This window comes from Somniosus microcephalus, unplaced genomic scaffold (genome assembly GCF_052327205.1).
Source record: "Somniosus microcephalus isolate GS21.2 unplaced genomic scaffold, FLI_Smic_1.0 unresolved_chr1, whole genome shotgun sequence".
In the NCBI taxonomy this organism is placed as follows: Eukaryota; Metazoa; Chordata; class Chondrichthyes; order Squaliformes; family Somniosidae; genus Somniosus; species Somniosus microcephalus.
In genome coordinates this window covers 22,530,631-22,555,881 of record NW_028225179.1, presented here as the reverse complement: position 1 = coordinate 22,555,881, position 25,251 = coordinate 22,530,631, and the positions used below count along the sequence as shown (strand labels likewise).

The 25,251-nt window shown below is 47.2% G+C and overlaps 1 non-coding gene and 1 pseudogene across 1 annotated transcript; one reads left to right on the top strand and one right to left on the bottom strand.

Annotated features, from left to right (window-relative positions):
• The window catches only part of LOC147094086 (uncharacterized), a 326,695-nt pseudogene that overhangs the window by 74,186 nt on the left and 227,258 nt on the right, over positions 1–25,251 (top strand).
• Positions 22,349–22,430, bottom strand: trnas-gcu (transfer RNA serine (anticodon GCU)). Its single transcript has one exon. It is a non-coding gene; the product is annotated as a tRNA-Ser (tRNA).

Here is a 25,251-nt window from a genome sequence, read left to right as displayed (position 1 = left end):
TCAATTACCTCAACAATATAGGGAGGGGACATGGTGTCAAGATGTAGCCCCTATAAGCCAGCAACGAGATGTGGATTATACAGCATTTAGGACCGCTGTTACACAAGTTATAGGATTAGTACCAGTAAACTGGGGACTAGTCATGGGAATTAGTCAGGGGAAAGGGGTGTCAACCCATGATTATGGAGAACGGAAGTGGACTAGTTTTGTAGCCCACTCCAGTATAATAGCACCACAACGAGACAATTTGGCATTTTTGAAAATGTACAAGGGCTGAGTCGTGCCCATCAGGCCAAAGTACAAATTGGATTGGTCACCATACAGACCTTTGATGAATTGATCAGATGGGCGACTGAGGTAGACAACCAGCAGAAAGTTAAGGTGGCTGCCTTGGAGGAACAGATAGCTGCAGTAAAGGAGATGGAAGGCTGTATAAAATGCAATAGGCTTGGGCACAAGAGTTATCATTGCACATTAACTAGGAAAGACACAAGAAGGAGATGTAAAAACTGTAATAAACCTGGACACGAACAGCGAGACTGTTGGTCCAAGGGAGGGAGTAAGGAAGGCCAAGGCTCAAGACAACAAGAGGCAGCGTGTAGCGAGAAGATAACGGACGAGGCCAATATGAATAAGATTCAATTGATCGAACTAATCAAAACCCTGTCACAGTCCTGCAAGGTAGCATCGGCCCTCGGTACAGACACCGATCCCCATCTGTATCTAACAGCACTGTTATGGGGCCAGCAGTGCGATAAATTAGTTGACACAGGGGCATCAGTGTCTATAACCAATTTGGACATCCCGCACACAAAACCTCAAGACCTCAATAATGATACAAGAGTGGGCGGGAAGAGTAATTGCGCTTACAAAAGCGGGACACAATTATTGGAACTAGGAGGAATTTTTCTTCCGTTCCAGTTATGGGCATGTGATAACCCTGAGGAAACAATCTTAGGAGTGGACAAAATAAGTGAACTGGTCCATGTGACAGATGTATGAAATAAGACTGTCTTACGAAAGCGCGTAATTGATGATAAATAAGCCCTCAAACTCACTCACTCTACACTGGGTCTGGATCACTGGAATCTGAGGCTGCTGTTTCCTCACACACTGAGCCCTCACACTCACTCACTCTACACTGGGTCTGGATCACTGGACCCTGAGACTGCTGGTTCCTCACACACTGAGCCCTCACACGCACTCACTCTTCAGCTGGGTCTCGATCACTGGACCCTGAGGATGCTGGTTCCTCATACACTGAACCCTCACACTCACTCAGTCGTCAGCTAGGTCTGGATCACTGGACCCTGAGACTGCTGGTTCCTCACACACTGAGCCCTCACACACACTCAATCTTCAGCTGGGTCGGTATCACTGGACCCTGAGGATGCTGGTTCCTCACTCACTGAGCCCTCACATTCACTCACTCTTCAGCTGGGTCTGGATCACTGGGTCCTGAGAATGCTGGTTCCTCACATACTGATCCGTCACACTCACTCACTCTACTCTGGGTCTGGGTCACTGGACACTGAGATTGCTGGTTCCGCACCCACTGAGCCCTCTCACTCATTCGCTCTTCAGCTGTGTCTGGATCACTGGAAACTGAGACTGCTGGTTCCTCACACACTGAGCTCTCACACTCACTCACTCTTCAGCTGGGTCTGGATCACTGGAACCTGAGACTGCTGGTTCCTCACACACAGAGCCCTCACACTCATTCTCTCTTCAGCTGGGTCTGGATCACTGGACCCTGAGACTGCTTGTTCCTCACACACTGAGCCCTCACAGTCACTCACCCTTCAGCTGGGTGTGGATCACTGCACCCTGAGACTGCTGGTTCCAAACACACTGAGCCCTCACACTGGCTCACTCTACAGATGGGTCTGGATCAATTGACCCTGAGGCTGCTGGTTCCTCACAAACTGAGCCCTCACATTCACACACTCTTCATCTGGGTCGGGATCACTGGACACTGAGGCTGGTGGTTCCTCACCCACTGAGCTCTCACACTCACTCACCCTTCAGCTGGGTCTGGATCATTGGACCCTGAGACTGCTGGTTCCTCACACACTGAGCCCTCACACTCACTCACTCTTCAGCTGGGTCTGGATCACTGGACCCTGAGGATGCTAATCCCTCACACACTGAGCACTCACACACACTCTCTCTACAGCTGGGTCTGGATAACTGTACCCTGAAAATGCTCGTTCCTCAGACACTGAACCCTCACACTCACTCACTCTGCAGCTGGGTCTGCATCACTGAGTCCTGAGGATGCTGGTTCCTAACACACTGAGCCCTCACACTCACTCATTCTTCAGCTGGGTCTGGATCACTGTACCTTGAGACTGCTGGTTCCTCACACACTGAGCCCTCACACTCACTCACTCTTCATCTGGGCCTGGATCACTGGACCCTGAGGCTGCTGGTTCCTCACACACTGAGCCCTCAGATTCACTCACTCTTCTGCTGGGTCTGCATCACTGGAACCTGAGGATGCTGGTTCCTCACACACTGAACCCTCACATTCATTCACTCTTCAGCTGGGTCTGAATAACTGGACCCTGAAGATGTTCGTTCCTCACACACTGAGCCCTCCCACTCACTCACTCTTCAGCTGGGTCTGGATCACTGAGTCCTGAGGATGCTGGTTCCTCACACAATGAGCCCTCACACTGATTCACTCTACAGCTAGGTCTGGATAACTGGACACTGAAGATGTTCGTTCCTCACACACTGAGCCCTCACACTCACCCACTCTTCAGCTGGGTCTGGATCACTGAGTCCTGAGGATGCTGGTTCCTCACACACTGAGCCATCACACTCACTCACTCTTCAGCTGGGTCTGGATCACTAGACGCTGAGACTGCTGGTTCCTCACACAGTGAGCCCTCACATTCACTCATTCTTCAGCTGGATCTTGATCACTGGACACTGAGGATGCTGGTTCCTCACAACTGAGCCATCACACACCCTCACTCTTCAGCTGGGACTGTATCACTGGACACTGAGGCTGCTGGTTCCGCACACACTGAGCCCTCACACTCACTCACTCTTCAGCTGGATAAGGATCACTGGACCCTGCGGCTGTTGGATTCTCACACACTGATCCCTCACACTCACTCACTCTTCAGCTGGGTCTTGATCACTGGACCCTGAGCCTGCTGTTTCCTCACACACTGAGCCCTCACACTCACTCACTCTACACTGGGGCTGGATCACTTGACACTGAGACTGCTGGTTCCTCACATACTGAGACCTCACACTCACTCAGTCTTCAGCTAGGTCTGGATCACTGGACCCTGAGACTGTTGGTTCCTCACACACTGAGCCCTCACACACACTCAATCTTCAGCTGGGTCTGTATCACTGGACCCTGAGGATGCTGGTTCCTCAGTCACTGAGCCCTCGCATTCACTCACTCTTCAGCAGGGTGTGGATCACTGGATCCTGAGGCAGCTGGTTCCTCACACACTGAGCCCTCACACTCACTCACTCTACAGATGGGTCTGGATCACTGGACACTGAGGCTGCTGGTTCCTCACACACTGAGCCCTCACATTCACACACTGTTCATCTGGGTCTGGATCACTGGACACTGAGCCTGCTGTTTCCTCACCCACTGAGCTCTCACACTCACTCACGCTTCAGCTGGGTCTGGATCATTGGACACTGAGGCTGCTGGTTCCTCACACACTGAACCCTCACATTCACTCACTCTTCAGCTGGGTCTTGATCACTGGACACTGAGGATGCTGTTTCCTCACAAACAGAGCCATCACACTCACTCACTCTTCAGCTGGGACTGTATCACTGGACACTTAGGCTGCTGGTTCCTCACACGCTGAGCCCTCACACTCACTCACTTTTCAGCTGGATCAGTATCACTGGACCCTGCGGCTGCTGGATTCTCACACACTGAGCCCTCACACTCACTCACTCTACACTGGGTCTGGATCACTTGGTCCTGAGGATGCTGGTTCCTCACACACTGAGCCCTCACACTCACTCACTCTTCAGCTGGGTCTGGATCACTGGACACTCAGACAGCTGGATCCTCACACACTGAGCTCTCACACTCATTCACTCTTCAGCTAGGTCTGGATCACTGGACCCTCAGACTGCTGGTTCCTCACACACGGAGCCCTCAAACTCACTCACTCTTCAGCTGGGTCTGGAAAACTGGACCCTGAGCCTGCTGGTTCCTCACACACTGAGCCCTCGCACTCACTCACTCTTCAGCTGGGTCAGGATCACTGGACACTGAGACTGCTGGTTCCTCACACACTGAGCCCTCACACTCACTCACTCTTCAGCTGGGTCTGGATCACTGGACGCTGAGACAGATGGTTCCTCACCCATTGAGCTCTCACACTCACTCACTCTTCAGCTGGGTCTGGATCACTCGAACCTGAGGGTGCTGGTTCCTCACACACTGAGCCCTCACACTCACTCACTCTTCAGCTGGGTCTGGATCACAGGAACCTGAGACTGCTGGTTCCTCACACACAGAGCCTTCACACTCACTCACTCTTCAGCTGGGTCTGGATCACTGGACACTGAGGCTGCTGGTTCCTCACACACTGAGCCCTCACATTCACAGTCTCTTCATCTGGGTCTGGATCACTGGGCACTGAGGCTGCTGGTTCCTCACCCACTGAGCTCTCACACTCACTCACTCTTCAGCTGGGTCTGGATCACTGGACCCTGAGACTGCTGGTTCCTCACACACTGAGCCCTCACACTCAATCACTCTTCATCTGGGTCTGGATCACTGGACCCTGAGGCTGCTGGATCCTCACACACTGAGCCCTCAGATTCACTCACTCTTCAGCTGGGTCTGCATCACTGGAACCTGAGGATGCTGGTTCCTCACACACTGAGCCCTCACACTCACGCACTCTACAGCTGGGTCTGGATAACTGGACCCTGAAGATGTTCGTTCCTCACACACTGAGCCCTCACACTCACTCACTCTTCAGCTGGGTCTGGATCACTGAGTCCTGAGGATGCTGGTTCCTCACACAGTGAGCCCTCACACTCACTCAGTCTTCAGCTAGGTCTGGATAACTGGACCCTGAGACTGTTGGTTACTCACACACTGAGCTCTCACACACACTCAATCTTCAGCTGGGTCTTTATCACTGGACCCTGAGGATGCTGGTTCCTCACTCACTGAGCCCTCGCATTCACTCACTCTTCAGCTGGGTGTGGATCACTGGACCCTGAGGATGCTGGTTCCTCACACACTGAGCCCTCACACTCTCTCACTCTACAGATGGGTCTGGATCACTGGACCCTGAGACTGCTGGTTCCTCACACACTGAGCCCTCACACTCACTCACGCTTCAGCTGTGCCTGGATCACTGGACACTGAGGCTTTTGTTCCTCACAAACTGAGCCCTCACATTCACTCACTCTTCAGCTGGGGCTTGATCACTGGACATTGAGGATGCTGGTTCCTCACAAACTGAGCCATCACACTCACTCACTCTTCAGCTGGGACTGTATCACTGGACACTGAGGATGCTGTTTCCTCACACGCTGAGCCCTCAATCTCACTCACTCTTCAGCTGGGTCTGGATCACTGAATCCTGAGGATGCTGGTTCCTCACACACTGAGCCCTCAATCTCACTCACTCTTCAGCTGGGTCTGGATCACTGAATCCTGAGGATGCTGGTTCCTCACACACTGAGCCCTCACACTCACTCACTCTTCAGCTGGGTCTGGATCACTGGTCCCTGAGACTGCTGGTTCGTCACACACTGAGCCCTCACACTCGCTCACAATTCATCTGGGTCTGGATCACTGGACCCTGAGGCTGCTTGTTCCTCACACACTGAGTCCTCAGATTCCCTTACACTTCAGCTGGGTCTGCATCACTGGAACCTGAGGATGCTGGTTCCTCACACACTGAGCCCTCACACTCACTCACTCTTCAGCTGGGTCAGGATCTCTGAGTCCTGAGAATGCTGGTTCATCACACACTGAGCCCTCACACTCAATCAGTCTTCAGCTAGGTCTGGATCACTGGACACTGAGACTGTTGGTTCCTCACACACTGAGCCCTCACACACACTCAATATTCAGCTGGGTCTGTAGCACTGGGCCCTGAGGATGCTGGTTCCTCACTCACTTAGCCCTCGCATTCACTCACTCTTCAGCTGGGTGTGGATCACTGGACCCTGAGGCAGCTGGTTCCTCACACACTGAGCCCTCACACTCACTCACTCTACAGATGGGCCTGGATCACTGGACACTGAGGCTGCAGGTTCCTCACATACTGAGCCCTCACATTCACACACTCTTCATCTGGGTCTGGATCACTGGACACTGAGGCTGCTGGTTCCTCACCCACTGAGCTCTCACACTCATTCACTCTTCGGCTGGGTCTGGATCACTGGACCCTGAGACTGCTGGTTCCTCACACACTGAGCCCTCACACTCACTCCCGCTTCAGCTGGGTCTGGATCATTGGACACTGAGGCTTCTGGTTCCTCACACACTGAGCCCTCACATTCACTCACTCTTCAGCTGGGACTGTATCACTGGACAGTTAGGCTGCTGGTTCCTCACACGCTGAGCCCTCACACTCACTCACTCGACACTGGGTCTGGATCACTTGGTCCTGAGGATGCTGTTTCCTCACACACTGAGCCCTCACACTCACTCACTCTTCAGCTGGGTCTGGATCACTGGACACTCAGACTGCTGGTTCCTCGCACACTGAGCCCTCACACTCAATCACTCTTCATCTGGGTCTGGATCACTGGACCCTGAGGCTGCTGGTTCCTCACACACTGAGCCCTCAGACTCACTCACTCTTCAGCTGGGTCTGCATCACTGGAACCTGAGGATGCTGCATCCTCACACGCTGAGCCCTCACACTCACTCACTCTTCAGCTGGGTCTCGATCACTGGATCCTGAGCCTGCTGTTTCCTCACACACTGAGCCCTCAATCTCACTCACTCATCAGCTGGGTCTGGATCACTGAATCCTGAGAATGCTGGTTCCTCACACACTGAGCCCTCACACTCACTCACTCTTCAGCTGGGTCTGGATCACTGGTCCCTGAGACTGCTGGTTCCTCAAACACTGAGCCCTCACACTCACTCACTCTCCATCTGGGTCTGGATCACTGGACACTGAGGCTGCTGGTTCCTCACACACTGAGTCCTCAGATTCAATCACACTTCAGCTGTGTCTGCATCACTGGAACCTGAGGATGCTGGTTCCTCACACACTGAGCCCTCAAACTCACTCACTGTTCAGCTGGGTCTGGATCTCAGAGTCCTGAGAATGCTGGTTCCTCACACACTGCGCCCTCACACTCACTCAGTCTTCAGCTAGGTCTGGATCACTGGACCCTGAGACTGTTGGTTCCTCACATACTGAGCCCTCACACACACTCAATCTTCAGCTGGGTCTGTATCACTGCATCCTGAGCCTGCTGTTTCCTCACACACTGAGCCCTCAATCTCATTTACTCTTCAGCTGGGTCTGGATCACTGAATCCTGAGGATGCTGGTTCCTCACACACTGAGCCCGCACACTCACTCACTCTTCAGCTGGGTCTGGATCACTGGTCCCTGAGACTGCTGGTTCCTCACACACTGAGCCCTTACACTCACTCACTCTTCATCTGGGTCTGGTTCACTGGACACTGAGGCTGCTGGTTCTTCACACACTGAGCCCTCACACTCACTCTCTGTTCAGCTGGGTCTGGATCTCTGAACCCTGAGAATGCTGGTTCCTCACACACTGAGCCCTCACACTCACTCAGTCTTCAGCTTATACATAGATACATAGAAGATAGGAGCAGGAGTAGGCCATTCGGCCCTTCGTGCCTGCTCCACCATTCGATGAGATCATGGCTGATCCTTTAATTCAGTATCCCGTCCCCGCCTTCTCTCCGTAACCCTTAACCCCTTTTGCCCGTAGAAATATATCTAATTCCCTCTTAAATATATTTAATGAGCTGGCGTACACTGCCCTCTGTGGCAATGAGTTCCACAGGTTCACCACTCTCTGAGTGAAGAAATTCCCCCTCATCTCTGTCCTAAATGGTTTAGCCCTTATCCTTAAATTATGTCCTCTAGTTCTGTTCTCACCCGCCAAGGGAAACATTCCTTCTGCATCCAGTCTGTCTAGACCTGTCAGAATTTTATACACTTCTATGAGGTCCCCTCTCAATCTTCTAAACTCCAGTGTGTACATCCCTAAACTACATAGTCTCTCCTCATAGGTCATTCCCGCCATTCCTGGTATCAGCCTGGTGAATCGCCGCTGCACCCCCTCCATGGCAAGAACATCCTTCCTCAGATGAGGCGACCAAAACTGTACACAGTACTCGAGGTGTGGTCTCACCAGTGCCCTGTACAGCTGCAGCAAGGTATCCCTGTTCCTGTATTCTAACCCTTTTGCTATGAAGGCCAGCATACCGTTTGCCTTCTTGACCGCCTGTTGCACCTGCATGCTCGCCTTCAGTGACTGGTGTACAAGAACACCCAGGTCTCTCTGTACTTCCCCCTCTCCCAATCTATTGCCATTTAAATAATAATTTGCCCTCCCGTTCCTGCACCCAAGGTGGATAACTTCGCACTTGTCCACATTATAGTGCATCTGCCATTTATCCGCCCAATCGCCCAGTCTGTCCAAATCGCTCTGGAGCTTCCTGGTCTCTTCCTCTGAGCCCACCCCCCCTCCTAGTTTAGTGTCGTCTGCAAATTTGGAAATGCTGCATCCGACTCCCTGATCCAGGTCATTAATGTAAATTGTGAACAGCTGGGGGCCCAGGACAGATCCCTGTGGTACCCCACTTGTTACTGCCTGCCATTCAGAAAATGAGCCGTTTATTCCAACTCTCTGTTTTCTATCTGACAGCCAGTTCCCTATCCACGCCAAAACTTTCCCCTTTATCCCATGAGCCTCAATTTTCCATGCTAATCTTTTATGTGGGACCTTATCGAAGGCCTTTTGGAAGTCCAGGTACACCACATCTACTGGCTCTCCCCCATCTATTCTACCAGTTACTCCCTCAAAAAATTCCAATAGATTAGTCAAGCACGATTTACCCTTTGTAAATCCATGTTGACTCTGTCCTATCCTGTCCCCATTTGCTAAGTGCTCCGCTATTTCATCCTTAATGATGGACTCCAGCATTTTGCCCACAACTGATGTAAGGCTTACAGGTCTGTAATTACCTGCTTTTTCCCTACCCCCCTTTTTGAATAGTGGGGTAACGTTAGCTACCCTCCAATCCATCGGCACTGTTCCCGAGTCTAATGAATTCTGAAAAATCATCCTTAGTGCATCCGCTATCTCTAGGGCCACCTCCTTCAGTACCCTAGGATGCATGTTATCAGGCCCTGGGGATTTGTCCACCTTCAATCCCTTTAGCTTCCTTAACACCATATCCTTAGAGATATTGATTTGCGTCAGTTCCTCCTTTGCCAATGTCCCTATTTTTCCCGATATCCCAGGGAGGTTTTTTGTGTCTTCCTTCGTAAAGACTGACCCAAAGTATGCATTTAGTTGATCTGCCATTTCCTTATTTCCCATTATATATTCCCCCGTATCTGACTGCAATGGACCAACTTTGGTTTTCACCAGTCTTTTCCTTTTGATATATTTATAAAAGCTTTTGGAGTTAGTTTTTATATTTTCCGCCAGCTTGTTTTCGTAAGCTATTTTGCCCCTCTTGATCATGCCCTTTGCCCTCCTTTGCTCTATCTTAAACTGTTCCCAATCTTCCGCTCTGGCGCTTTTTTTGGCTATTTTATACGCCCTATCTTTGGATTTTATGCTGTCTCTAATTTCCCCTGTTATCCACGGTTGAGTCACCTTTTTAGATTTCCTTTTATGCCAGATTGGTATAAACAATTTTTGCAATTTTGTCATTCTATCTTTAAATGTTTGCCATTGTTTATCTACCTCCAGTCCTCCCAGGAACGTTGTCCAATCAGACCTACTCAGTTCCCGTCTCATGGCATCATAATTCCCCTTGTTTAAATTCAGGACCTTAGTCTCTGAGTCAATTTCTTCGCTCTCCATTTCGAGTGAGAAATCGATCATGTTATGGTCGCTCTGACCCAAGGGTCCCCGTACAACAAGATTACTGATTAGTCCCTTCTCATTGCACAGTACCCAGTCCAATATAGCTTGTTCCCGAGTTGGTTCCTCGACATATTGATCCAGATAACCATCCCTTAAACACTCAAGGAATTCCTCCTCCTCATTATTTTTACTGATTAGGCTAGTCCAATCTATATGTAAGTTAAAGTCACCTATGATGACAGCTGTGCTCTTATTGCACGCTTCTCTAATTTCCCTCGTGATGCCCTCCCTAACCTCTATTTTACTATTTGGAGGCCTATATACCACTCCTATTAATGTTTTTCGCCCCTCGCTATTTCTTAGCTCCACCCATATAGATTCTGTATTAACTGAGTTAATATCCTTCTTTTCAATTGCATTTATCCCCTCTTTTACTAGCAATGCTACCCCTCCTCCCTTTCTTTTTTGTCGATCCTTCCTAAATACTGAATACCCCTGTATGTTAAGCTCCCAGCCCTGCTCACCCTGCAACCATGTTTCCGTAATCCCAATTAGATCATAATTATTAACCTCTATTTCCACAGCTAATTCATCTACCTTGTTCCTGATGCTTCTCGCATTAAGGTATAAAACCCTCAGGCTTTTTTTATGCTCACATTTTTTATGAATTAGTTTGGCCCTGGGGGTCTGGGGGTCCTGGTGCATGAAACACATTAAGTTAGTATGCAGGTGCAGCAGGTGATCAGGAAGGCCAATGGAATCTTGGCTTTTATTGCAAGGGGGATGGAGTTTAAAAACAGAGAAGTCTTGCTGCAGTTATGCAGGGTATTGGTGAGGCCACACCTGGAATACTGCGTGCAGTTTTGGTTTCCATATTTAAGAAAAGATATACTTGCTCTCGAGGTGGTTCAGAGAAGGTTCACTCAGTTGATTCCGGAGATGAGGCGGTTGACGTATGAGGAAAGGTTGAGTTAGTTAGGCCTCTACTCATTGGAGTTCAGAAGAATGAGAGGCGAACTTATCGAAACATATAAGACTGTGAGGGGGATTGTTTGGGTGGATGCAGTGAGGATGTTTCCACTGATGGGTGAGACTAGAACGAGGGGGCATAATCTTAGAATAAGGGGCTACCCTTTCAAAACTGAGATGAGAAGAAAATTCTTTATTCAGAGGGTAGTTAATCTATGGAATTTGCTACCCCACTGAGCTGTGGAAGCTGCAACATTAAATAGATTTAAAACGGAGATAGACAGTTTCTTAGCAGATACAGGAATTAGGGGTTACGGGGAGAGGTCAGGGAAGTGGACGTGAGTCTAGGTTCGGATCAGCCATGATCCTTTTGAATGGTGGAGCAGGCCCAAGGGGCCGTATGGCCTACTCCTGCTCCTACTTCTTATGCTCTAGTGTAATGGTTGAAAAGGTCATTTAAATGTTGTGGGTTCAAGTCCCGCCAGAGTCGCTGTTCAGTCAGGTTATGGTGATGAACTTTTGAAGTAAAACCATATTGGTGTTCTTCAATGACTGAGAATCGCCAATGAGGTCGGTTGAATTATGAACAATTAACATGCCAGCTTCAATCTGCGCACATTCTGCAACTGTAAAAAGACATCATTTGAACCTGGGAACCTCTCCCATATCAACCAATGAAACCCCCCGAGCGAGATTCAAACTCCGAGACCAAGGAGCAGCTGGCAACGAAGCTGTAAGATTTCTTTCAGACCGCTTCTGTCCTTCCTATCTCGCATTCCTATAAAATGTACAGCAATATCAAGTGGTACCCGAAATATTTCAAGTCAACAATATCATCCTCACTTCACCGGGTTCGGTCTGAAAGTTCGAATTTGACTTTTTAAATGCTTCCCCTGCAGTCTCAGTCATTATTTCTTTCTTTACACTTTCCTGCTGGTGCGGCAGGTTAGTCCGGATGCCTGAGACGTCCATCAGTGGAAAACACAGAGAGCTAAGACACAGAGACGGAGTCATTGAAAGATGGCGTCTAGCGGTATGATTCTCGCAGAGAAAAATCCACTGATTTAAATGCGAGAGGCGAGGACCCAAATCCCGGATGAGCCCCCGCTCTTTAGTCAAAAATCCCCAATTCCATCAGTTTGCCGACATTGCAGAAGATTTAAAATAATAACTGTCAAAAATTCCGCGATTTTATTACTAAAAGCGGGAATTCAGAACCAGATGTGCAGAAACTGTGAGGTAAATATATAAATCCGCTTGTTTACCAAAACCTGCTCCACATTTTGCACATTGTCAATCTGGGAGCGCGAGCAGGACAAATCTACAAGTCTGCCGCTCACCCACAAAGCAGCACAAACTCACGGATTCAGAAACAAATCATAGATGGAGAATGAAAGACAAACACAACCAGAGGAACCTATAGCTCAGGGAAAATGCTTTGGCACAAAAGCAAAATACTGCGGATGCTGGGAATTTGAAATAAAAATAGAAAATGCTGGAAATACTCAGCAGGTCAGGCAGCATCTGTGGAGAGAGAAAGAAATTTAACGTTTCAGGTCGATGACCCTTCGTCGACATGAAAAGTGAGATCTCTCTTAAAATTCTGCAGCTCAGTTGGTTAAAGTGCCTGTTCAGTAAACAAGAGTTTCTGGCTTGGACTCCCAGCTTTGTTTTATAATTTGTGAAATTAAGCAACAAAATAACTTTGCTTCTGGAAAATCACACTGACCAGAGCGTGGAAATATCAATTTTAATAAAATGACCTGCAATTTTTTAAATGATTGGTGCAAAACCTTAGATCTGAGGAGAGCTCATCGACCTGAAACATCGACCCTGTGTTGCCCTCTCCACAGATGATCCCTGAACTGCGGAGTGTTTACAGCAGTTTCTGAATAATTTCATTTCCAGACGCTGCAGCATTTTGCTTTGTCTTTTATTCTTTCATTAACAGAATCAAGAATGTGAGAGGAGAATTAAACCGTAGGGTATGCTGAGCATTGGTGGTTCAGGTGAAGAATTCTCGCCTGCCGCGTGCCAGACCCGGGCCCGATTACTCAACCAATGCAAAGTTTATGTTCATACTGAAGTATTTCGGTAAACTATTTATAATATAGAAGTTTCATGAAACACACTACAAAATATACAATTTTTAAAATTAGTATCAAACTTTCCGTCATTCTTCAGATAAGGAAGGTAAATGCATCCTCTCACATCCGTGGAACAGACCTCAGGCAAACAGTTCCGAGCTTCCATAAGAATTTCTTCACTCAGTGGGTTGTGAATCTTTGGAATTCTCTGGCCCAGAGGGCTGTGAATGCTGAGTCTTTGAGTATATTCAAGGCTGAGATCGATAGATTTTTGGACACTAGGGGAATCAAGGGATATGGAGATCGCGCAGGAAAGTGGAGTTGAGGTCGATGATCAGCCATGAACTTATTGAATGGTGGAGCAGGATCGAGAGGCCTTCTCCTGCTCCTAATTCGTATGTTCGTACAGATAACCCGTGAGTTTACACATCTTCTCGATTGTGCCAAAGTCTCAGTGCGGTGAAATCGAATCTATTTCCTGCACATTATTCTTTGCCTGATAGTTGATGGTTTAACAGTTAAAACTGGCTCCACTTTCGATCTGTCAATAAGTAACACGGAGGGCTCCTTTAAAACTCTCATCCGTTATTGCAACACGGTGGGCCTGAGGAAACTAATTGCGTAATTGAAACAACTAATAAGTAGATAGCTTCCGGAAACACCAGCTGCGTTAGAAATATCACACCGCAAAAGCGTTGGGCTGCTCCAGGTGAGGCTCGAACTCGCAACCTCAGCATTTCGCCGAGCCTGTACTGTCATATAAATACCACGCGCTAACCGATTGCGCCACTAGAGCCGCCCATTACAACTGCTTCTCATCTGTGCTCATTTACTTGCACATTTCAGGTTGTTTAATTGTGCGGTGGGCTGGGGCACTGGTTAATGTTGTTTAATTGGGGAACATTGGCTGGGGTTATATGATGGAGTGCAACAGGAGTTACCCTCATGTTTTCGCGAGCTGGTGAATTTACTATAAGGCTAAACCAGATTCCTGGCATCATAAACATTGAACATTTTTACTCAATTCCTAAAAGTGCATTCTATAAAATGAGAATGGATGAAAATTCATCACATACATAACACACATTTTTTAAGTTTTGCCTATGACTCGTTAAACCATGTGAGTATTTCGGTCAGTCCGAAACAGAAAGTTATCGGTTGGTTAATGGTGATTACCACAAACCTTTTGCAAAGTTTAATGAGTTTTGCGTAATTAATGGAATAAACATTTTCTAAAAGTTAATGGAACCCATGTCTCACGAATAAGAGTATTTATAGATGACAGTTCCCTTCTGAGTTGTTCCTATAATTCTTTAAAGAGCAGCGGTTTCCGAAGTGTAGCAGTTATCACTTCCGTCTAAAGTACAACACGACCCCGGTTCAATCATCTGTTGTATGTAGAGATCAATAAAATACATTAACAGCTGTGCGGTACTCTTCTTTTCTCTTTACAGTTCTGTACACACTCAAACTCTACAGAGATACCGACAGTGTGAGAGATCATTACAGGATCCGGCAGCGCTGCCTCTGTTAACAGCACCAGTTCGGAGCCGCATTTCAGACGCGGCAACAAACCCATGACTTTGTTTGCTGTTCCCCAGCTCCGGGAGTGAGTGGGGCCGCGACAGCAGCGAAGTTCAGGCCGCCAGACCGGCCCCGCTGTCTCCAAGCGCCCGCTGCCGGCTGAAAGTAGCGATTGCAGCCTCAGAGAGCGTAAACTGCCCATCACTGAGAAACAAGATATCACTGAAGCAGAGGAGGGCAGAGATTTGCATCGGTAGCGTGTAGGTGAGGATGGTCGAGGTTGCTATCGATCGACTCGTTGTTGTTGGAATCGCTGAAATTGAATCTTCCTTCTGCAGATGTTACAGGTTTACATATGAGAAATGCCCTTGAGTTGCATCGTCAAATTTGGAGATGCCGTGTAGTGGGACAAGTTAAAGGATCAACACAGTTAATGCCGAGAACAAATTAAACAGTAGCTCAAGCTTATAAACCTTGCACTGGTGAAAATGCTGGACGGAGATGTAGAGGAAGCGACAGTGGGAAGGGCTGTACTGCTATTCTAACACTTCTCCAAGCACATTCCGGGCAATTCATCCGCAGTAAAAAGAGGGCCTGGAACGGGAATGTAACTGCGGGCACACGTGACAGAACATTGGTATTGAGAATGTAAAACAGCTGTCTCCAATACTCTCCTTACCTGAATCAGTCAAAATGCAATGGACAATACATGACAAATCCATTTGATTTTACGTTTGATAACCAGTTCAGTGGGTTTGTATTCTAGACAGAGTGACTCTTAAGTCTAGGGGTATGAATCTCACTTTGGGGATTGTAGATTGAAATTTGCGAAAGTTCTCGCGTGAGACCATTTTTAACGTTGACTTCTAATATTGGACTTGTGCTCAAAACCTGTTCTAATCCGCCTAACAAATAATCGGTCAGGACCCAAATCATTCTCCAACAATCTCCAGCGGCTTTGGAGGAAGGTCAATGCAAACTGCCATGTAAATATCATGGCTTTAATGACAAACAATTAAGGTATTTTTTTTAGCAATCAATCACCTGTGATAGTTGTAACTATATTTGGGTCTGTCCATGTTGGATTATAATGTATTTTGAGTTCCTGTTGTGTTAGATATAAATGCTATTGCGCCTCTGTTCGTTATAAATTTAATTAGATTTATTTGTATTATTTATTAATGTTTTGGGTGGGGGAATCTGTGACAGTTATAAATGTATTGCTGAGCGTTGCCAAATGTCCAGTCCGACCCCATTCTACCTTCTCATTTTCCCCACGTGGCATTCGGCATAACATCTGTTCCATCCGGATTCAACTTTTGCTTTTATTGATATTCAGAAAATGTGAGGTTTAGAAAGTAATAACTCTGCATCCATCAGCCTCCCTGATACATCCTCAGCACCCCTTACCCTGTCTGATAGGCCCTGCGTGTTTCTTCCCCTATCTGGCACCTCTTGAGCATGCCTTATGTCTCTGACACATCAGGAACGTCTCTTACCATGTCTGATACATCCGGAGCGCCCCTTACTCTGTCTGATACATCCAGAGCGCCCCTTACCCTGTCTCATACATCCGGAGCGTTCCTTACCCTGTCTGGTAAATCCGGAGCGTCCTTTACCCTGTCTGGTACATGCGGGGCGTCCCTTACACTGTCTGACGAATCCGGAGCGTCCCTTACGCTATCTGGTAAATCCTGAGCGTCCCTTACCTTGCCTGATCCATCCGCAGCGTCCCTTAACCTGTCTGATCCATCTGGAGCGTTCCTTACCCTGTCTGATTATTCCGGAGCGTCCCTTACCCTGTTTGCTACATCCGGAGCGTCCGTTTCCCTGTCTGATCCATCTGAAGCATTCCTTACCCTGTCTGCTACCTCTGGAGCGTCCCTTACCCTGTCCAGTACATCCGGAGCGTCCCTTACCCTGTCTGGTAAACCCGGAGCGTCCCTTATCCTCTCTGATGTATCCGAAGCGTCCCTTACCCTGTCTGGTACATCCGTGGCGTCCCTTACAATGTCTGATCAATCCCGAGAGCCCCTTAGCCTATCCTGTAAATCCTGAGTCTCCCTTACCCTGTCTGATCCATCCGCAGCGCCCCTTACCCTGTCTGATTAATGAGGAGCGTCACTTAACCTGTCTGCTACATCAGGAGCGTCCGTTACCCTGTCTGCTTCATCCGGAGCGACCCTTACTCTGTCTGCTTCATCCGGAGTGTCCCTTACCCTGTCTGATCCATTCGGAGCGTCCTTTATCCTGCCTGGTGTATCCAAAGCATCCCTTACCTTATCTGGTACATCCAGGCGTCCCTTACACTGTCTGATCAATCCGTAGCATCCCTTACCCTATCTGGTAAATCCTGAGCATTCCTTACCCTGTCTGATCCATCGGCAGCATCCCTACCCGGTCTGATCCATCCGGAGCATTCCTTACCCTATCTGATCCATCGGGAGCGTCCATTACCCTGTCTGACCCATCCGGAACTTTCCTTACCCTGCCTGCGACATCCAGAGCGCCCCTTATACTGTCTGCTACATCCGCAGCGTCCCTTACCCTGTTTGCTTCATCCGGAGCGTCCCTTACCCTGCCTGGTCCATCCGGAGCGTCCCTTACCCTGTCTGCTACATCCGGAGCGTCCCTTACCCTGTCTGCTACATCCGGAGCGACCCTTATCCTGCCTGATCCATCCGGAGCGCCCCGTACCTTGTCTGATCAATCCAGAGCATCCCTTGCCCTGTCTGCTGCATCCAGAGCATCGCTTACCCGGTGTGCTTCATCCGGAGCGTCCCTTACCCTGTCTGATCAATCCAGAGCGTCCCTTGCCCTGTCTGCTACATCCGGAGCGTCCCTTACACTGTCTGATCAATCCAGAGCGTCCCTTACCTGGTCTGCTACATCCGGAGCGTCCCTTACCCTGTGTGATCAATCCAGAGCGTCCCTTACCCGGTCTGCTACATCCGGAGCGTCCCATACCCTGTCTGCTACATCCGCAGCGTCCCTTACCCTGTCTGCTACATCCGGAGCGTCCCTTACCTCGTCAGATACATGCGGAGGGTCTCTTACGCTCTTTGTTCCCTCCTACGAGTCCATTATCCTGTTTGATTATCATTTTGCCAAAATTGCATATTTCACCCCTCATTTGCAGTTAAGAACCGCTTCCCATCGCTCACACTCATCAACTGTTTAGGGAAAAGCGCCAACTACCAGGTAAACAAAACCCAGTTCTTCAGTTAGCCTCTCCAGTTCACTTGATATCCCACAGACATTTCGGGTAAAATCGAGCTGCTTTGGTTCCAAACGCTGGCCCTGCTTTCGCAGCGCTTGTCTGTCGGGCGGTCCCACAGGTCTAAATGGATCGACTGGTTTCAAAGCACCAATTCAGATGGATGCGAATGGGACATGTAGCAGGTTTTTAAGCACCATCATCCATTTGCCTCTTAATCCCTCCTGCCTTCCATCCTATCACAGACCTTTCCTTTTGTTCTTTCCTCCCCTCCCCCCTTTCTCTACCCCTACACTTGCTTAAAACCTGTTACATCTCCAGCTTTTTCCAGTTCTGACTGAGGGTAATCGACCTGAAAGGTTAATTCTGTTTCTCTCTCCACAGATGCTCCCTGAGCTGCAATGTATATCGCGATGCACTTCTAGTTAATGGTTGAAAAAGTCATTCAAAGTGTTTGGGTTCCATTCCCACCAGAGTCGCTGTTCAGTCAGATTTCGGTGATGAACGTTTGCAGCAAAACCACAACTCGTTCATTTATGTCCTTCAGGGACTGGGAATCGCCAGCGAGGTCGTTTGAATTGAGAATAATTAACATGTCAGCTTCAACCTGCTCAGCTCCTTGAAATATTTGCTTTATTCCACGTGTGTTGTTTCGACAAACCCTGTGCATTCTGTCCTCTGGAGCTCAAACATTCCCTGGAGAAACGTCAATCGTGCCTCTGGAAAGAAATCATTTGAACCAGGGAACCTCTCCCATATCAATCAATGAAATCCTCAAACTGCAGAGCCTGTGTCCAGGAGAATAAGGGATTGACCACTTAGGACTGAGATGAGGAGAAATGTCTTCACTCAGAGGGTGGTGAATCTTTGGAATTCTCTATCCCAGAGGGCTGTGGAGGCTCAGTCTTTGAGTCTGTGCAAGACAGAGATCGATAGATTTTTGAATATTAAGGGAATCAAGTGATCTGGGGATAGTGCAGGAAAGTGGAGATGAGGTGGAAGATCTGCCATGATCTTATTGAATTGCGGAGAAGGCTCGAGGTTCCAAATGGCCTACTCCTGCTGCTATTTCTTATGTTCTTATGGACTTAAGTGAGAATCAAAACCCCGAGACCAACGAACCACTGGAAACGAAGCCGCAAGATTTCGCTGCCACCCACAGCCGATCAGCCATTCTTTCAGACCGCTTCTGTCCATCCAATCCCGCTTTCTAATTCAATGTTCAACAATATCAAGTGATACCAAAATATTTCAAGTCAACAATATTAGCCTCACTTCACCAGATTCGTCTTGAAAGTCCATATTTTACTTTTCTGAATTACTTCCCCTGCCGCCTCAGTCATTATTTCATTATTTCCCCTTTTTTGCTGGTGTTGCAGGTTAGATCAGCCTCGGCCGTTCAAGGAAGCCTGAGAAGTCCATCAGGGTAAAACACAGAGAGACTAAGAGACAAAGACAGGGAAGAGAGATGTTATCTACGGGTACGATTCTCACGCAGAAAATTTCGCTGTTACAAATGCGAGAGGCGAAGATTCAAATCCCGGATGAGCCCCTCGCTTTTTAGTAAAAAATCAACAATTCCCTCGGCTTGGAGATATTGCAGAAAACTTAAAATAAAAACTGCCACACATACTGTGCGGAGCCTGTGTCCAGTGTATATAAAGAAACCCGCGATTTTATATTAAAAGCGGGAATTCAGTCTCAAATGCGCCGAAACTGTGTGGTAAATATGTAAATACATTTATTTCCAGAAGCCTGGTCCACATTGCCAATCTGGGAGTGCGGGCAGGACTTCTCTTCAAGCCTGCCGCTCAGCCACAAAGCAGCACAAACTCACGGATTCAGAAATCACCTTATCGCCTCTTTACCAAAAATCTACCGTTTCTAAACAGTGCAGTGTGTGACTTTTCTGTGGTCAGGACAGAATTGCAGCAACTAATGTGTGTCGTCTTGATCGTATAGTGGTTAATACGCTGCGTTGTGGCCGCAGTAACCTCGGATCTGAATCCGAATCATGGCACAGCTTGATTTATGTCTCCTGTTCTCTGCGGCACCTGCTGATGGAACACAATCCCTTAATCAACATGTTAACTTTTACTAAATGAAGTAAATATTTACTGATAGGGTTATGCACAAAACGTGGGATGTGGGACAAATAACCAGCACAAGCATGGCCGACCACATGGTTTCCTGATGTACTGTAAGTTTCGACATAGTTTTTGATGAGGTAACAGAGAGGGTTCATGAGGGCAATGAGGTTGATGTGCTGTACATGGACTTCCAAATAGGCGTTTGACAAAGTGCCACATAATAGGGCTTGCCAGCAAAGTTAAAGACCATGGAATAAACGGATCAGTGGCTGCATGGATATGGAATTGGCTAAGTGACAGTGAAACAGGGAGTAGTGGTGAATGGCTGTATTTCAGACTGGAGGAAGGTATACAGTTGTGTTCCCCAGAGGTCGGGACTAGGACCACTGATTTTCTTGATATATAGTAATGACTTGGACTTGGGTGTACAGGGCACAATTTCAAAATTTGCAACTTACTTTCCCTTAGGGAATTCCACTGACTGAAAAGCGAGAGATCGCAGACGAGTTTCTTGCTTTTTGGTCAAACAGCTCCAATTCCTTCAGCTTGGCAACACTGCCGAAGTCTTCAAATAAAAGCTGCCCAAATATACTGTGCAGAGCCTGTGTCTGGTAAATAACAAGATTTTATTAATAAAAGCGATAATTCAGTCCCAGATGTGCCGAAACTGCGAGGTAAATATGTAAATCCGTTTGCATCCAGGAGCCTGCTCCACATTTTCCACATTGTCAATCTGGGAGCGCGAGCAGGACACCTCTTAAGTCTGCCACTCACCCACACAGCAGCACAAACACTCAGATTCAGAAACAACTCATAGATGGAGAATCAAAGATAAGTGATACCAGAGGGACCGGCAATTCCTGTAAGCCAGGTAAAATGCTTTGGCTCCGTGGGTTAGTTGGTTAAAGTGCCTGTTTATAAACAGACGTTTCTGGCGTGGACTCCCAGCTTTGTTGTATAATTTGTGATATTAAGCAACAAAATAACACTATCTGGAAATCACGCTGACCAGAGCATGGAAACGACCAGCATTTTTTTGAAATGATTGGTGTAAACCTTGGATCTGAGGCGAGCTCCTCGACCTGAAACATTAACCCGGTGTTTCCCTCTCCACAGATGACCCCGGACCTGCGGAGTGTTTACAGCATTTTCTGAATAATTTCATTTCCAGACTCTGTAGTATTTTGCATTGTCTTTTAGCCTTGCATTATCAGAAACAAGACTGTGACTGGAGAATTGAAGCTTTAGATCCGGTAAGCATTGGTGGTTCAGGGGCTAAATTTGCGCTTGTATCGCGGGAGATACGGTTTCGTGCTCCCGGCCAATGCTTCGTATGAAAATATAACAGGCAAATGCTGCAATTCTTATTAAAGTACTTCGGCTAACATTTTAAATTAAAGAAGTTTCATGAAAGGCAGTACAAAAAAGACATTTGTATCAAACTTTCCGTCATTCTCCTTTCAAGGAAAAGAGTAATAATTTGAGTTAAGGAAGGTAAATCCATTCCATCGCATCCGTGGGACAAACCTCAGGGAAACAGCTCCGAGTTTCCACAAGGAGGGAGACGCTGAGCCCCGAGCGAGAATGGAGAAGGATTGGGAGGATGGATTTTGTTAAAGGCGGTTAGAGCCCGAAGCTGTGGCAATATTTTGGGATTTGAGGTGAGTTGCATGGTGTTCTGAATTCGGCACCCGTGGGACCAATTCAAAAGCCAGCTTCTCACATCCTTCTAGCGCTAGACAAAGCAGCACTGACTAATATTCAGGGCAGAAGGTGTTTCAAGAAGATTGACGCTGAATGTACGTTTATCCCAATTCAGGCGAGCTCATGGGTGCAGAAAGCAAAATGTAAAGGTCCTGCATTGGCCAGAATCGAACACGGGTGTAAGCCGCCCAATAAGACACAAAGCCGAACACTTTAACTTTACTCAGTTGCTCCTGTGAAGCTCTGGGATTTCGAAAGTTAGGGGAAAAACGACGCGAAATCACATGTTTTTAATGGAAAGTATTTATGTTTTCTACAATGTCGATCGGATGTAAGAAGCTAAATTTTGACTAAAATGTAGTGGGGTTCAACCAGAATTTGAACCCAGGAATTAGCACAATTTAGCTATGAAACGCCCAAAACGATAATTATACCTCTAGACCAACAAGACGCCGACATATAAATGTGAAACTCATTAAGTATTCGAATCTCAGATTCTGACGGTACTGAATTGCATTGTCTCTAATTAGTCCCACTCTCCATAGACCTACAAGTGTTTTCCCTTTAAAGTATATATTGGTAACTTGAGACATGACATAAGCTAAATGAAGCAGGCTTGGGAGCAAAAGGTGAATTTGGACATGACGGTAAAGGTGAATGTGAAAAGAACCGAATGCGTCAAAAATTTAACACAAACGACGAGGATGGGACTCGAACCCACGCGTGCAGAGCACAATGAATTAGCAGTCCATCGCCTTAACCACTCGGCCACCTCGTCTCCCGTCTGCAGAATACTCAGCTATACCATTTGCTATTTTTTGTATCCAAACAGAACTAATCTGCAAGAAATTCCTCTTCACCACTTGTCCTGTCCGTGCACCCAGATCTACAATGCTGAAAATATACAATCAGCTCCTGTAAGCAAATGGCCTTCCGTTACTTCAGGTGAGGGCCTGTCAGAAATGGTTTGTTTGATGTCAGATTCAGAACAGAGAAGAAAAAGTTTGCCTTCGTCAAGAAGTTGTGGGGAGGATTGTGAGCAAATCCAGGGCAACACCTCATATAATGAAATAACAGCAGAAAATGCTGGAAAAACTCAGCAGGCCAGGCAACATCCATGCAGAGAAATTAGAGTCTGAAGTTTCGGGTCGAAACAGCTGGAAAATCTCAGTGAAGTGGATTCAGGTAAAGATGGATATATTGTAAATTAAGCGAGCTTGTTTTGCACCTGCACAGGTAAACCCAAAGCAACTTCGGACACAACACCTTAACAACTCGGGCATCGCAGCTGAAATCGCACTCTTTTAGAAAAGACTAACACACAGAATGATTCGTGACTGACAACAATTCCGATTATGATTAGCAGCGACATCAGACGCCTTATCAATTAGGCCAAGGAAATTCCGTGTGCAATCCGGCTATTTTGCTTCCGAAGGCTGGTCCTGCTTTCACAATGCTTGTCTGTCGAGCAGTCCGGCAGGTCTGAATGTATCGACTGGTTTCAAAGCCCCCAGGAACAACGATGGTCGCAGAGCAAACTTAAGTTTGGTGAAGTTAAGTAGGTGAAAGTGAATGTTAGATTAACGCAATACCTCAGGAAAGTGGTAATGAAATGGAAGGAGGAAAGAAAAGGAGGGCTGTTGATTGTGGAAGGAAGAAAAAGCTGGGAGAAGAGGCGTGGTTGAATTATGGAGCATCAAGCTCAGGCATGTGAGAGCGCGGGGTTTTGAAGGAGTAAATAGGTTTTCACCACCAACAAATAATATTTGTTTCATGTATTAATGATTGATTTCTTGTTGCGTTCTATCAGCATTTGCTGCAGAGAACAAAAGATATAAAGCGAGTTATACCGTGACTGGGATCCCAACAAAGGTTGCTGCGGGCACAAAGCAAAAGAACTGACCACTATATGTTCACAGCGCCACACTCCAATTGCTGTCATCTTGCGCTGACTAAAGCAAAGTAACGCACGGCACTGCTTAGAAAAGTTGGATTTTTGGAGAAGTCCAAAATCAACACCGCCAGAAATTATGACAGTAGTGGAATTCGACCCATGTCTTCACAGCAACTAGAGTCTCAATCCAGAATGGGAACTAATGCAGCCACAGTCTGATTTAAAAGGATTGCAGCCCTTTCACACGAGAAGAAACTCACCCCTTCAGAGTCATAAAGGAAAAAGAGGCCCTGCGGGGAATCGAACCCACGATCTCCTGTCTTACTAACAGGCACTAATAACCAGCTAAGCCACAGAGCCAGATTACGCCTCTGCTATTTGTTTCCACTCACTGATATCTATCAGCTGACTGGTGGAGCCTGAGGCCGTTCTGTATTTATCCATCTCTCTTGTCCGCCTTGTGTCCCGATGCTGTCTGTATCTCTTGCTGCGTTTATCTCAGTGTCAATCGGTGAGTTGATTCTTAATGAATACCTGTGTTTGTGTCTTACATTAAATAAATGAGGAGATTAGACAGTTCTTCCTCTGACACTGGGGAACTAATGAGCTAACATTCATGACAAGATATTGTTTATTCTGATGCAGCAAATACAATATTCTATCTTGAATGATTTAGGTTCAATTCTGTGTAAAAATAAACTTTGACCCCAACGTGTTTCCAATCGGCTGCCTTTTAATCTGACGTCACAAAAGCCACCATTGCACCTCAAGGTGATTCATAACTAATAAACAGAGAAGTCAAGCGGTGAAAGGGTATTTGTAGAAAGGGTTGTGAGGCTGTGGAATGCACTGGCCAGAGCAGCAGATTTAATACAAGTTATAAACACCGGCAGGGTGTGGGAGGAAGAGGAGAGCGAGGCAGGAGAACCACAGGTAAGATCACGTTGGAAGTCACTGGCCCCGAATCTGCTTTAAATCCCCCCACTATAGTTAAACACATTTAATGCCATATTCATACATTGATGCCTTTGAGCAATATATAAGTTGTAACGAGGACCCTGGCCTAAAATAACTGCTTTATATATTTGACCTCCCCCCCACCCCGCGGTGTTTAGGCTCTACCCTGACTACTTATCTCCAACCTAGAATCTGCTTATAATCTAGAGTCATGGTTTCAGCAGCCGGCGGGCAGGGAGCAGAGGCTGAGGCTGATCTGCGTCATGTGGGAGCAGAACACAATATTCCTGCTATTTATTTTCATTATCCTGCACAATATTCGATACTGTTCTCAACATCTTACACTTCTCTTAAATATCGGAGGGTTTAGTTTATTGTAACGATTGCTGTGGCTCTTTTCAATTTTATGAATTCGTAGCAAATTACATATCTCCAAACCAGTGAAATCGTCATTGTCGAGATTGAACACTCAGAGCAGTGTCAGCGGCTCTTTGGTCTAGGGGTGTGATTCTCGCTTAGGGAATTTATACCAATTAATGCGAGACTTTTTAATAGAAACAATTTCCTCGGCCGGGAGACATTCCACAAGTCTTCAAATAATAACTGCCAGAAAATCAGTGCAGAGCCTGCGTTCAGTAAATGGCAAGAAATCGGCAATTTATTAATAACAGCGGGAATTCAGTCCCAGATGTGTCGAAACTGTGAGGTAAATATGTAAATCTGTTTGTTTCCAGAAGCCTGCTCCACA